Genomic DNA, 14,627 nt, shown 5'->3' with positions numbered 1-14,627 from the left:
ATTCTAACGCCTCCCCACATGGTGTGGTGAGCGTTAAAGTCACCCATGACGATCCAAGGGCCGGGTGTAAGCGCGATCAGGTCACTCAGTCGTGCGGCGTCAAATCGACTTGATGGAGACAAATACGCACCCACAAGCGTAAACGTGAGATTACGCCTCTTCACTGTTAGACAAACGTACTGGTTGTCGTTATTAGGGGGAACTGGATGAAGCACATATGTAAGTTCACGCCGAATGTAGATGATGACTTTACTGTTCCCTCGGTGCGTGGGAGATGCAAACGCCTCGTAACCTGACAGTCGCAATATCTTCGGCACATTAGGCTCACAAATGATAAGGATGGGGAAATTGTTTACGTAAACATACTGCCGAATATCTGAAATTCGGGGCTGAAGTCCGCGGGCATTCCATTGAAAAATAGAGGCTTGCCTCAGCTGCTTTTGAAATGTTAATGCTGGGGGAGCCATTGTTCCTGCTACTGTAACGCCGCTAGGACTGGTGTTAGCGCGTCTAGTACTTGCAGCGCATTCTGTGCCGCTGGCGTACGCAGGCCTGCCAGCACAGCGCGGATGGCACTCAGGATGGACTTCAGCATTGCCATAACCTGTAGTTCTTGGCCATGGCTGAGATCTTGGCCTTTCTCCGGATCAACAGTAGGCGCCGAACTTGGAGATGGCATTGACTTTCCTGACCCAGTGGATGTGGGAGGTTTCGGGAGTGACGGCCAGGTAACGGCCGATGCAGCAAGTCCGGCCTCATCAACTGTCGGGCTCCCTTGGTGTAATACGGCAGGCGGAGGAGGAGGACAAGATGCAGCAGTGCTAGAGACCTCTCTGTCAAAAGTGACGGCTTTCTTAGAGGACCTTCGACGACGCGACCGACGTCGTCGCACCTTAGCAGCGGCCTCTCTGTGCGTGGAATGGTCTCGAACCATTTGTTTCAACACTGCTCGTTCATTCTTGAGGCGTGGGCAGTCTTTCGAAGAGGAATCGTGAGGGCCACGGCAGTTGGCACACTTCAGGGTAGTCGCGCGGCAAACGTCGCCACAATGTGCATCAGAGCATCTAGAGCACACAATGTTGTTCTTGCAGACGCCACTCACGTGTCCGATCTTCATGCACTTTCTACATTGCAGTGGCTTGGGCACGAAAGGTCGAACTGGGTGGCGAAAATGCCCAACTTTCACATACGATGGTATGCAGTCGCCCTGGAATGTGAGCTTGATGCACTGAGATCTTCCAAGGCGCTGAACTGCCATTATAGAGATGCTGTTGGACGCTGGCTTGATTAAAATAGGCAAATCAGCGTCAGCGATGGAAATGTCGACGTTGTAAATGACGCCTGCTGTAGTGCCGCTGTCTTGGAGGACATGGGAGCGTACGCTGATGTCGCCGAGTTTGGTAACGGCGGACAGACTTTGCAGTGCGCTGCGCTCCGTGACATCAATGGCGATAATGTTCTTGTAAGGGTTGACTCGCACGTCTTTAATCCCCCCAGGCACGAGGCCCTCAAGGAACATAGACGTGGCTTGCCTGTTCAGGTGGTTGAGGTTTCCGGTTGGCGTTTCAGGCACAAACAAGATGGTATGCGTCGGGGGACCTCGCGTCTTGATGACTGTAGACGTGCTTGATGAGGACGACTCCTCACGTCGGCGCAGTCTTCGCTTGGCCTTCTTGCTGAGGACTGGTACGAACCCGTCGTCCGTCGAAGAGTCTTCACTGGCCGCCGAGTACACCTCGGTAGCCTGGCTACTTGCGTCACTGAGATGGTAGAGACGCTTCCTCTGGGCGGCCGCTGCCGACCCGCCGGGTTCCAAGGGAGGCCTATGAGCCTCCACTTCCATCGCCGTATGTGAAAGGGAGCGGCGCCTCCCTGGTTATAGCACAAATTGCAAAAAAAACTGCCATATGGCACTGGGGCCATCCCAAAGGCCATCTGGTCTCAACTGAATACTATATACAAATTGAGTAACTGTCGTCAGTCGCAGTGAAGTTAATTGCACATCAGCGTATACCTTTAAAATGGAAACTTTTTTTGTTGTGATAAAAGTTCGGGTGAATGAAAAGCTGATTGAGGATTAGTGCAAGATCTATGACAAATTGGTAACGTTAGTTTAAATGACAGAAGGTGAGGCACTGAATTTAATGAAATGGTCATGATGGCCTGAATAAATATTGGCGAATTAAATGACAAAGTTTTAGTTTGTGATTTTGAACGAAGCAATGGGAGCCAAGAAAAGGCAGAATAAATTTTATTTGTTCCTATTATTCATAGATGGTGATCAAGAAAAGGTAGAATAAATTTTATTTGTTCCTATTATTCATAGATTTCGATCAAGAAAAGGCAGAATAAATTTTATTTGTTCCTATCATTCATAGATGGCGATCAAGAAAAGGCAGAATAAATTTTATTTGTTCCTATCATTCATAGATGGCGATCAAGAAAAGGTAGAATAAATTTTATTTGTTCCTATCATTCATAGATGGCGATCAAGAAAAGGTAGAATAAATTTTATTTGTTCCTATCATTCATAGATGGCGATCAAGAAAAGGCAGAATAAATCTTCTTTGTTCCTATCGTTTATAGATGGCGGTGAAGAAACGGCAGAATAAGTTTTATTTGTTCCTATCGTTCATAGATGGCGGTCAAGAAAAGGAAGAATAAATTTTATTTGTTCTTGTCATTCATAGATGGGTGCAAGAAAAGGCAAAATAAATTTTATTTGTTCCTATCGTTCGTAGATAGCATCCGAGAAAAGGCAGAGTAAATTTTATTCCTATCGTTCATAGATGGCGATCAAGAAAAGGCAGTATAAATTTTATTTGTTCCTATTGTTCATAGATGGTGTCCAAGAAGAGGCAAAATAAATTTTATTTGTTCCTATCCTTTATAGATGGCGTCTGTGAATAATTAGAAGCAAAGTGAAAGAGTTTGGCCTTTCTGTGATATCGCCAGCGCACCTCGCACTTCAAGTCACGTGCACCACGCGGAAAACCAATGAACAGCCTCGGAACTCGGGGAACAGAGAACGAACGGCGCAGCTGACACGTGACAGTGGACGGCGTATTTACGTTCCGCAGAAGCGGCCGTCGTTGACCTGCTGCTGGGTTTTCTTTCAGCGTAATTTTTCAAGTTGCTCTGCACGGCTGGCTGGTGAGCAGCTTCACTTTCTTGCTTGCCATTCATGTTTGTGAAAATAACATGAACTGAATAGGAGAGTGAAATAACTATATGAATAAGGATGGGGTGAAGTGCATTTGGCAGGTTCTCTCAAATCATGAATGGGAATTTACCAATATCCCTCAAGGGAAAAATGTACAACAGCTGTATCTTACCGGTACTCATCTATGGGGCAGGAGCGTCAATCAGCTATATGTGGCGAACAATCAGTTACTACCAGGTGGTAAAATTTCTTTCATGAATGACTTTTCATATATCTACTGACAGAATGTGGAAGACCAAGAACGCAGTTACGCACTCACAGAATGACAATGCTGGCAACAAAGTCCTTAACAGCAATCACACCCAGCAGTTCATCCCCTTGTCTGGCTTGAAATATGTGTGACAAAAATATCTTTGCTACCAGTAACCAGAGTATGTGATGACTAGTGTCACTAATTATGGGCTCTGAGAAAAACCTCCGCAAATGCTTCCCAAGTGCCATATATGTGTTCAATGCAGTGAACCAAATGATGGGTTCTTCTGGCTTTGAGTACGTTATCATCTTGGAAGATGTTCCGCTCTTGTCACACTTGTGTCTTTGCGTTATGCAGCTCTTCCTGACATCATGGCCGCCACTTAGCCTGTGTATGCCGGTGTTGCTTGAGCGTGTAGTCTGGCCCCAAAATTAATTGATGACTAATTATTGGCCACTTAAGGATTCACAACAAGTTCAGTCACTGCCATCAAGAGAAATGCAACCATCTAGCAGTGGTACCGTTTTTCATGCAACTCAGTGCCACATATGAGGCACTGTTGGGCTGTTACGAAGCCTCATGTCATAGTAGGTCAGAATTAAAGCACTAACACAGACAGGCAACTGCAAAAGTTGCATATGTTAGTGCTTTGGTGTACCTAGTGTTTTATGGGTGTTCCCACTAGCGAGATTACAGAAGCATACCTGCCGTTTCCCCAATCTACTCTGTAATGCTGTTCTCCAGCTGCTTAGCAAACGAAACGCTTTGTTCTCCTGTCACCTGGAGAGCTCGGATGCTTCCTGCTACTCAGCATTTGGATGTTAGGCTTAACTGCTATTCCGCAGTGAAATGTACGTATTAAGTGCTGCTTTTAGCCTGCAGTCATTAGCCGATTTCAGTTTACCTTCAGTCACCTCAAGCAATCCCAAGGGCTCTACGGTCACCAGCAGAAAAGCACAATTAATTTTCCTTGCAACAAGTCACTGCCAACCATCACTAAAACATATTTGTCCAGCTTCTCACATTAGAGTGTGTAAATTTCTCCCCCTTTATAACTCTTGAACGCCGACTGCTGAAGTGTAGCTTGCAGCCAGGTGAGAAAGACTAGACCAGCCCAATATGATTTGTACTTACCAACATGACTTGTACTTACCAACATGATGCAATTAAATAGGAGAAGAATGTTATGCACGAGAAAGCACGCAGCATCTCGCTGTTCCTTTGCTCCTGACGTGCGCTAGTGCCACGAAGTCTGCTGCTGCACCCAGCAAGCAATGCATTTTAAAAGTTTGGCATCAAGGTGAACTTGCCACCCACTGCCAAACCGGTAGCACACAAGACAGGTTTAAAAAAATCGTCTCAGTGAACAACTGCTAGAGTAGAAAAAATATTTTACATGAATATGTGGGTATGGGCAATAAATTAACATAAAGGGCGAATGACTAGCTATCAGAATTAGCAGCTCAGTCCACTTCTTCGACCGTGGCTCCCGAACAGTGTGCAGCGGCCAACGCGTGCTTGGGTCCCTGCTGCTGCTGGTAAAGCTTCCTCATGACAGGCATGCAGGCCTGCTGCAGCTCCTTGAGCGGGTGCTCGTACTCCTTCTTCTCGGCCAGGCCGTTGGCGTCGATCTAGGAGACGGTCTCCCGGCACTTGGACAGCACGGACTCCCTGTCAGAGGAAGGGAGCCTGTCCCCGGCCTCTTCGGCGGCCTGCTCGACACCGTAGATGTAAGATTCAAGGGAGTTGCGAGCAGCCACCCTCTCGCGCTGTGCGTCGTCCTCCTGCTTGAACCTCTCGGCCTCGGCGAGCATCCGCTCGATGTCCTCCTTGGAGAGGCTGCCCTTGTCGTTGGTGATGCGGATGCTCTCCTGCTTGCCCGTGCTCTTGTACCGGGCCGACACCAGCAGGATGCCGTTGGCGTCAAGGTCGAAGTTCACCTCGATCTGGGGCACGCCGCGGGGCGCCGGCGGGATGCCGTTGAGGTTGAACGTGCCCAGCAGGTGGTTGTCCTTGGTCAGGGCGCGCTCTCCTTCGTACACCTGGATGGTGACCGCCGGCTGGTTGTCCGCGTAGGTGGTGAACGTCTGCGATGTCTTGCAAGGAATGCGCGAGTTGCGCTCCACGATGCGCGTCATCACTCCGCCCGCAGTCTCGATGCCCAGGGACAGCGGCGCCACGTCCACCAGCAGCATGTCGCGGATCGTGTCGCTCGAATCGCCGCTCAACACGGCCGCCTGCACCGCGGCTCCGTAGGGCACCGCCTCGGCCGGGTTGATGCCCAAGGACAGCTCCTTGCCGTTGAAAAAGTCTCGCAGCAGCTTCTGCACCTTGGGGATGCGCGTTGAGCAGCCCACGAGCACCACGTCGTGGATCTGGGACTTGTCCATCTTGGCATCGCGCAGGGCACTCCACGGGCTCGAGGGTGCTGCGGAACAGGTCCATGCAGAGCTCCTCGAAGCGGGCGCGGGTAGTCTTGCTGTAAATGTCGATGCCTTCGAACAGGGCATCGATCTCGATGCTCGCCTTGGCCGAGCTGGACAGGGTTCGCTTGGCACGCTCGCAGGCCGTACGCAGTCTCCTCACTGCCCTCTGGTTGGCCCGCAGATCCTTGTGGTGCTTGCGCTTAAACTCCAGCACGAAGTGCTCTACCGTTCGGTTGTCGAAGTCCTCGCCTCCCAAGTGGATGTCTCCCGCCGTTGAGCGCACTTCGAACATGGAGCCTTCGTCGATGGTCAGCACGGAGACGTCGAAGGTGCCGCCTCCCAGGTCGAAGATGAGGACGTTCTTCTCGCCGCGCAGGTTCTTGTCCAGCCCGTAGGCCAAAGCGGCGGGAGTCTGTTCGTTGATGCGCAGCACGTTGAGGCTGGCGATGGCTCCGGCGTTCTTGGTAGCCTGCCTCTGCGAGTCGCTGATGTAGGCTGGCACCGTGATGACGGCGTCGCTCACTTTCTTCCCCAGGTAAGCCTCGGCCGTCTCCTTGCTCAGAAACATGGCACTGATCTTTTCCGGGTTGAAGCGTTTCCGCTCGCCCTTGAACTCGACGCTGATCTTGGGTTTGCCTCCGTCATTCTCCACCTTGAAGGGCCATGGTGCCGGAGGTCGTCCTGGATCTTAGGGTCGTCGTAGCGGCGTCCGATCAGCCTTTTGGCGTCGAACACGGTGCTCTCCTGGTTCATGGCCGCCTGTGCCTTCGTTGCATCGCCGATCAGCCGCACCGTGTCCGTAAAGGCCACGTAGCTTGGCGTCGTCCGGTTGCCCTGGTCGTTGGCGGTGATCTCGACGCGGCCGTGCTGGAAGACACCCTCGCAAGAGTACGTGGTGCCCAGGTCGATGCCGATTGCCGGCACGTCTGCCATTGTCCGGCTAGGCATGGTGAATGTGTTGTTGTGAAAGTTGAGTTCCGTTCAGAACACTCGATCGCTTGATGCAGTCAGTGAAATCTGCCAAACGGCTGCGCGGTGCGGCATTTATACCATTCGCGCGCTTTTCTAGAAATGCCCAGAAATTTCGCGAGCGGCGCCAACCAATCGAAGCAAAGCGGTTCAATGACGTCACGCAAGCTGTTCTGCTACGGTGGCTAGAGGGGTAGTTCTGCGATTGGTCTGCGGGTACTGGGGGGTTAAGAAAGCTACAGAAAGGTCTCGCGACGTCTGCTTTCGGCTTACGAAGAGCAAAAAAAAAAAATGAATTGCGATGCGGCGATGCTAGGCTCCGTCCGCTTTCTTCTCAGCTATATTGTGCCCTTATTGCACTGTCAAAGTGAAGAAACTAAACGTACATTAAAGTCTGTGTGCACTAAATAGCCCACTAAATATTCTTGGAATTCCTGATTTCTTGGATTGCAATGCCTTCGCAGCCATTCGTAGCCATATTCGCACTAGAGCACGTGAGATCATTCGAGAACTTGCGGGATCATAACAAGCGACCCCGAGGAAGATGGCTGCGCCCACTCGAGCCATCTCGAAGTTTCCATTGTAGTTATTGTTGCGTACTCGTCGGTTCTCGAACAGAGATTTGGACTGCTGTTTATTGTAAGGCTTCTTAAGTCATATTTTATTGCAAAGCTATGATCGTAATGAGTACGTTTAAGTAGGCGTTGCTCGATTCCCATTCGTTCCTACTTTTCGCCTGGCTACGCGGTGAGCCAAGCTCAGGACATGGTATTTTACCTTCTCTTGCTCCCACTCGAGCTAAAGCCCTAACCCAGGGGACTTCGTGCAATGTTTTTGACCAGCTCGCCTTTATCTATCTCCGGCTCCCTCTTGTTCCTTCTTACCCTGCTTACTTGGGCGGAACTAACCCCGATGAGGGCCACCCGTTCACACTCCGGGAGCTCGAAGCGGCTGTGGCTGCTAATACTGGCTGCTCGGCTCCCGGTGAGGGCGCTATTACATATACAACACTTCGCAACCTTCCTGACTGCGCCAAAGAATTCCTCCTTCAAGCCTACAATGAGTCCTGGGACAGCGGCTGCCTGCCGAGCTCCTGGGCCTCCTCCCTCATTTCTATGATTCCAAAGCCGGGCAAACCTCCCTCCCTCTCTAATCTCCGCCAAGTCTCTCGGACGTCGTGCGTTGCTAAGAACCTTGAGCGAATGGTATTCACTGGCCTCTCTAATTTTCTTGAGGCGAGGGAGTACTTCCGCGGTTCTCTTATATGCCTCCGATGCCGCGTCTGTGCATTGGACGTGTTTCTGACTCTCCGACGCCTTTCTCTCAGCTACCCCTCGGAAATTCACGCATTTGTGACCGTCGATGATCTGCAAGGCCTTCGACGGTGAGTGCCGCGGCCACATCCTGTCTCAACTCGCCTCCGTGGCCTCTGGATCGATAATAACGTATCGATAATAACGATCGATAATAACGATCGATAATAACGTATCGATAATAGGAAGAGACGAATCTTTAGGAAAGCGAAGTCCTCCGGTAAACCGGAGCTTTGGTCGAAGCTAAAAGAAATTAGCAAAAGCTACAAAATAACATTGAAGGAAACGAAAGAGAACTTTTTTAATGTGATATTGCCTTCAATGTTGACTAGCAATCCCAAAAAATTCTGGAGCATCATAAATAAGCAAGACCATGCAGATATTTCACTTAACGATTCCCAATCAAATCCTGTTCCAGCTACTAATTGTGCTAATATTATAAATGAAACTTTTGGTAAAGCCTTTCCACGCACTTCTAATGCAACGTTCCCTGATTATGAATATCACATTGAGTTTCCAATGGATCCGATAAGGTTTGATTCTTTTCGTATCATTAATATCATTGACAACCTAAAACTGAGTTCATCTTGTGGGCCTGACAATATTAACACTAAAATATTGAAGAACACTAAAGTTTACACCGCTATCATATTATCTAAAATATTCGAACAGTCGATTGAGCTCGGCAGGTTACCAGAAGACTGGAAGATAGTTAAGGTGGTTCCACTCCACAAATCTGGTGTCAAGCACTCATCAGCTAACTACCGCCCAATATCGTTAACCAGCATTTGCTGCAAAATCATGGAGCATGTCATATTCTCACTTGGTAAAGTTTCTTGAAAACAACTCATTTTTCACCCCTATGCAACATGGCTTTCGTAATTTTTTTTCTTGCGAAACACAGCTTCTTACTTTAACTAATGACATTCAATGTTTTCTTGACCGCGGTTGTGAAGTCGACTGTATCTTTCTAGATTTTTGTAAAGCATTCGACAAAGTATCCCATATCTTGCTTCTTTATAAACTCAGCAAACTGAATATTGACCCTAACGTACTAGCGTGGATTAAATCCTTTCTAACGAACCGATCACAATTCGTGCACGCTAACAATCACAACTCTTCGTTAATTGCAGTAACATCTGGTGTGCCGCAGGGATCGGTGCTCGGTCCCTTACTTTTTCTTGTTTATATTAACGATCTACCTTCCAACCTTTTCTGTTCTATGAAACTTTTTGCTGATGACTGTGCTGTTTATCATGTGATTAAGAATTCTAACAACGTTGAATTGCTACAATTGACCTGGACGCAGTCTCTATCTGGTGTTCTAAATGACGAATGACCCTTAATGAAACTAAATGCAAAGTGATGCGCTTCTCACGTCGTAAAATGGCTAATACTCCAGTCTATTTTATTAACAATACATCTTTAGCACCAGTTACATCGTTTAAATATCTTGGTGTGTATCTAACCCCAAACCTCACTTGGAATGATCATGTCAGCCGCATTGTCGCCAACGCTAATCGCATGCTGGGATACATAAAAAGAAATTTTTCTCTTGCTTCTTCTTCTGTCAAACGCCGCCGCGGTGGCTCAGTGGCTATGGTGCTCGGCTACTGACCCAAAGGACGGGGGTTCGATCCCGGCCGCGGCGGCTGGAATTTCGTTGGAGGAGAAATTCTAGAGGCCCGTGTACTGTGCGATGTCAGTGCACGTTAAAGAACCCCAGGTGGTCAAAATTTCCGGAGCCCTCCACTACGGCGTCTCTCATAGCCTTAGTCGCTTTGGGACGTTAAACCCCATAAACCAAACCAATCTTCTGTCAAACTAACTCTCTATAAATCTTTGGTGCGTTGTAAGGTAGAATATGCTTCTTCAATTTGGGACCTGCAAACTAAATCATTGATAACAGCTCTTGAAGCTGTACAAAATCTAGCAGCCCGTTTTATTTTTTCGGACTATAATCGTTCACATAGCGTGACACTCATGAAAAATGCATTGTCATTACCACCCCTTGAGACGCGCAGAAAAGTGTCACGACTGAGCCTTTTCTTTAAAATTTTTCGCAGGAACGAATACCTAAAAAGAGCACTGTTCATTCCACCTACATACATTTCATCACGCGTTGATCATCTGCACAAGGTCAGCATACCACTTTGCCGCACTACTGCTTGCTTGGCATCTTTCATTCCCAGGACGTCATCGGAGTGGAACCACCTACCTGCAGCCTTACTTACGAGGGGGTACCCAAAAGAAACCGGACTAAATTTTTTGGTCGGCAAAGCTGCTGTGGTACCGCGTTTTGCCACTAGGAACGCATAGAACGAACATTCCAGAGTCAGTAAGCCGAGTGCCGTCGTTGAAGGAGGTCAGACTAGTTTAGGCAGAATTTTAGAGTGACGACTGTTTTGTGTGAATGTCGTTTTTGCAATGACTGATTTTCGTGAACAGCGTGCGCCGGTGAAGTTCTGATTTTTGCTCGGAAAAAGTTGAATGGAAACTCTTGAAATATTAAGAAAGACGTACAAGGACGATGCTATGGGGACAACTCAAGTGTTGCTGAATCGAATCCTGAATCAAAGCAACAATCATGCCAATGGAAAACTTCAAATTCACCTCGCCTCAAGAAAGCTCGTCAGGTGAAACCAAACCTCAAAAGAATGCTTATTTGTTTGTTCGACGTGAGAGGAGTCGTCCATTGAGAATTTGTTCCGCAGGGTCAGACAGTTAGCCAGGCTTTCTACTTGGATGTTTTGAAAAGATTGGGCAACAGTGTGCGGTGGAAGCGGGCAGATTTGTGGCGGTCGGGTGACTGGTTTTTGCATCATGGCAATGCCCCTGCTCACACAGCCCTGTCTCTACGACAATTTTGGACCAAAAATGGCATGACCCCTATTCCTCAACCCTCATACTCTCCCGACCTTGGCCCGTGCTACTGTCTTTGTTTCCTAGAATGAAAAAATAGGTGAATGGAAAGCGTTTCGCAGATGTTACTGAGGTGAAAAAAAAACGACGGAGGCACTGTCAAGCATCACAAAAGATGAATTTAAACAATGTTTTGAAAAATGGAATGAAAGATTCGACAAGCGTATCATTGCAAGTGGGGAATACATTGAAGGAGAATGAAGGTTTGTGCTTAAAATGTGAACAAATAAGTTCAAACAAAAATAAGTCCGGTTTCTTTTGGGTACCCCCTCGTACATACGTACATACGAGCATACATACGTACGTACGAGCATACATACGTACGTACGAGCATACATACGTACGTACGAGCATACATACGTACATACGAGCATACATACGTACGTACGAGCATACATACGTACGTACGAGCATACATACGTACGTACGAGCATACATACATACGTACGAGCATACATACATACGTACGAGCATGCATACATACGTACGAGCATACATACATACGTACGAGCATACATACATAGATACATACATAGATACATACATAGATACATACATACATAGATACATACATACATAGATACATACATACATACATAGATACATACATACATACATAGATACATACATACATACATATATACATACATACATACATACATACATACATACATACATACATACATACATACATACACACACATACATACATACATACATACATACGTACGAGCATACGTGTGCGTACGTATACACGCGCACGAACACACACACACATACGTACGTATGCACGTACATACACATGCATACATACATAAGTACATACAGTCTTAGTCAAAAGTAACCAGGCTGCACGTTTTTTTTCTCAGTCGTATAATAAAGCTATTATGCCAGCGCTCAAGCTCGAAATGTCTGTATGGTAAGAAGAACCCCTGTTCGCACCTTCAAAGAACTTTTTTATCTTTAGGGAAGCTGTGAGGGCTCTGTTATACGAATGAAAAGCAAACCATGGAGCCTGGTTACTTTTGACAAAGACTGTACGTACATACGTACATACAAAAACTAACTGCTAAATAACAAACCCCATAGTGTCACGTATTGGCGGTGACTGCAGTCCCGGAAACAGGAAAACAGCGAGAATGTCTTCGAAACGGAAATATTTATTTGGGCTGACTTAATTGCACACGCAAAGAGCCGAATCATTCGGTGGCGGCGTAGCTACAAGCGTGCTCGGCGGTCGTCGAACAGAATGGCCGCCGCTCTCGGCCGTGCTCTTCTATGCGAAGCATACTAGCCGCACAACCGAGCTCTTCTTTGCTGCGCCGCGCGCGGCCCCGTAGCTACCACTTGACCTACATTGGCGCACCACGTGATATGACGTCACAACAGCTGTGAAAGCTGGGGCTCAACTCGTGCGCTCACTTGTGGACGCGCAGCCTCCACCGGTGGCCTAACTCCCGCTACTTCCGCTAGGGGCGCTGACGTCACAACAGCTATGAAAGCTGGGGCTCAACTCGTGCGCTCGCTTGCGGACGCGCAGCCTCCGCCGGCGGCCTAACTCCCGCTCCTACCGCTCGGGGATACTGACGTCACGCGATTGTATAAAAGGGGACGCTTCGCATTCTAGGCTTAACCATAAGCTAAGCCAGGCCATTTTTTAAAGCTGATAGCAAACTTCCGAGATAAAGCTTGGAAAGTTACTAGAACACTCTGGAACAACCAACGTTACTAGATTACTTTTTCAGTTTGAAAACTCCGACGCCACGGATGTCACCCTTGCCTGTGCCGCCGAGCGGGGCGCTCTCGTCGCTGTTTGACCGGCTTCTCGGCAGAGTAGCCACGCTGACCCCGTCAGCGAACACTACAGCGAAGCGTTTTTTTGCCAGGCGCTTTTTGTTGGTGGTAAACTGCGCTGCAAGTTGATCGCTGCTCCTCTGTGTCCTAGCCACATTTATATAAGTGCGTTTCGAGCGACGTAGCTCGTGCGGCGTTGGCTCCGGGTGCAACTCAACACAGAAGCGCAACAGCGTCGGTGCACCCGAGCTATGCGTCCTTGAGTCGGTGCGGCCGAGCTGTCGACCTGTCTACTCCGAAACCAAGGCAAGATAAGCGTTCTACGTTGTGCGACCGCAGTTCACACTGACCATCACCAAGGCTGCAAACATTTTCTGGGAAGTTTTGGAAGAGCTAGACAAGTGCAGCCTTGCTCGCTTGGGTTGTGCTGAGCGCATGTCGGCATTCACTTGTTAGATACTGAACTTTGTTATTGCAACAAGAATGCACTTTTTCTCTAGAGATGTTAAACACCGTTTAGAGAGCAAGAAGAAGGTGGCTGTTGCAAACAAAACAGCACGTCTCTTGTAACTGTTTTTTGAAAAACAGTAGAAACAGTTTTCTTGTAACTGTGTTTTTTCTTATGTGAACTGAATAAACTACTTTCAATCTGACCTCTGCTATTACCGTCATTATTCGCGTTTTATGACGTTAATAACGTCGAAGTTTCACGATGGTATTGCTGCACCTCCCTTTAAAAAACACGTATGTATCATTGACTGTCTTGCTTCAAACCGATCGTACATGGCCATAGGTTTCGATATTTTCGGCAACATGCGACTCATCTACCGTTTCGTGGCCCGCCGTAAGCAAAGAGTCATTTAGTTTGTAGGGAAGTAAATGAAACAAAAAACTATACCCGACCAAGATCCAGATGTCGCATCAAAAGAGCTAATGATTCAGCAGAATGATTCAGAGAGGGTAATGGGAGCTTTGTCAAGCTGCTCTTGAGCGGCTTTTACTCCCATACACCTCAAACATGTATGTAAACATGCTTGTTTGAAATAAACTCATACTCATACTCACATCCCGATCGCACCTTTGCCGCCCAGGACCGTTCGCGAAGCCTTAATGCCACTGTAGTTGCACATTCAGAATAATATTTGTGCCCTATCTTGGAAATATCTTCGCTAAACAGGAATTACCGGAGTAAAGTGGCGTGAAACACGGCGCGCTCGTCTGATAGCGAGAGTTCGTGTGACGAGAGACCGGCCGGACCGGGCCAACAGCGTCGATAACGCCACCTCGCGATCGGGACACGAATGGGGCCACGTTTGGCCGCCGAGCTGCAGCGGAGTTTCCAAACTGACCAGGTAATCTAGTAACGTTGGGAACAACGTACAGTCGGCTCCGCCTGGATGCGATCGATCGAGATAAATCTAGGCGCGCCTTGCATCACAAACAAAGCGATAAAGCGGCGTGCCGGCAGCTTTGAAGAATGAACAAACAAACACTTCGAACATTAGCGGCATTATTCCCCTCTCAAAAGAGCATCGACCCGATGCTTCAGTACATAATTCGCCACAAATAACTAAAACAGATTGTGTAAAAATAAACACCAGGAGTGTAAACACAACGTGTTTTAACGCACATAATAGGGCTCTAGACGGAAGGCATGGACAACTTCTGGTCGTACGCGGCGTCGCTGGGATGCAGTCATTTCGTCAGAGAGGATTTCATAGTCCAGTTCACATACCCGACGAAGAACCTTGTACGGGCAGAAATAGCGCCACAAAAGTTTTTCACGC

General features: G+C 48.0%; 1 pseudogene; it reads right to left on the bottom strand.

The window, feature by feature from the left end:
- Window positions 1-4,879: 4,879 nt before the first annotated feature.
- Window positions 4,880-6,775, bottom strand: LOC149328606 (heat shock protein 68-like; annotated as a pseudogene).
- Window positions 6,776-14,627: the final 7,852 nt, after the last annotated feature.

This window comes from Amblyomma mixtum, chromosome 9 (genome assembly GCF_055824585.1).
Source record: "Amblyomma mixtum isolate Tamu chromosome 9, ASM5582458v1, whole genome shotgun sequence".
Lineage (NCBI taxonomy): Eukaryota > Metazoa > Arthropoda > Arachnida > Ixodida > Ixodidae > Amblyomma > Amblyomma mixtum.
Note: the sequence above shows the minus strand (reverse complement) of the source record. Positions and strands in the feature narration are given on the sequence as shown.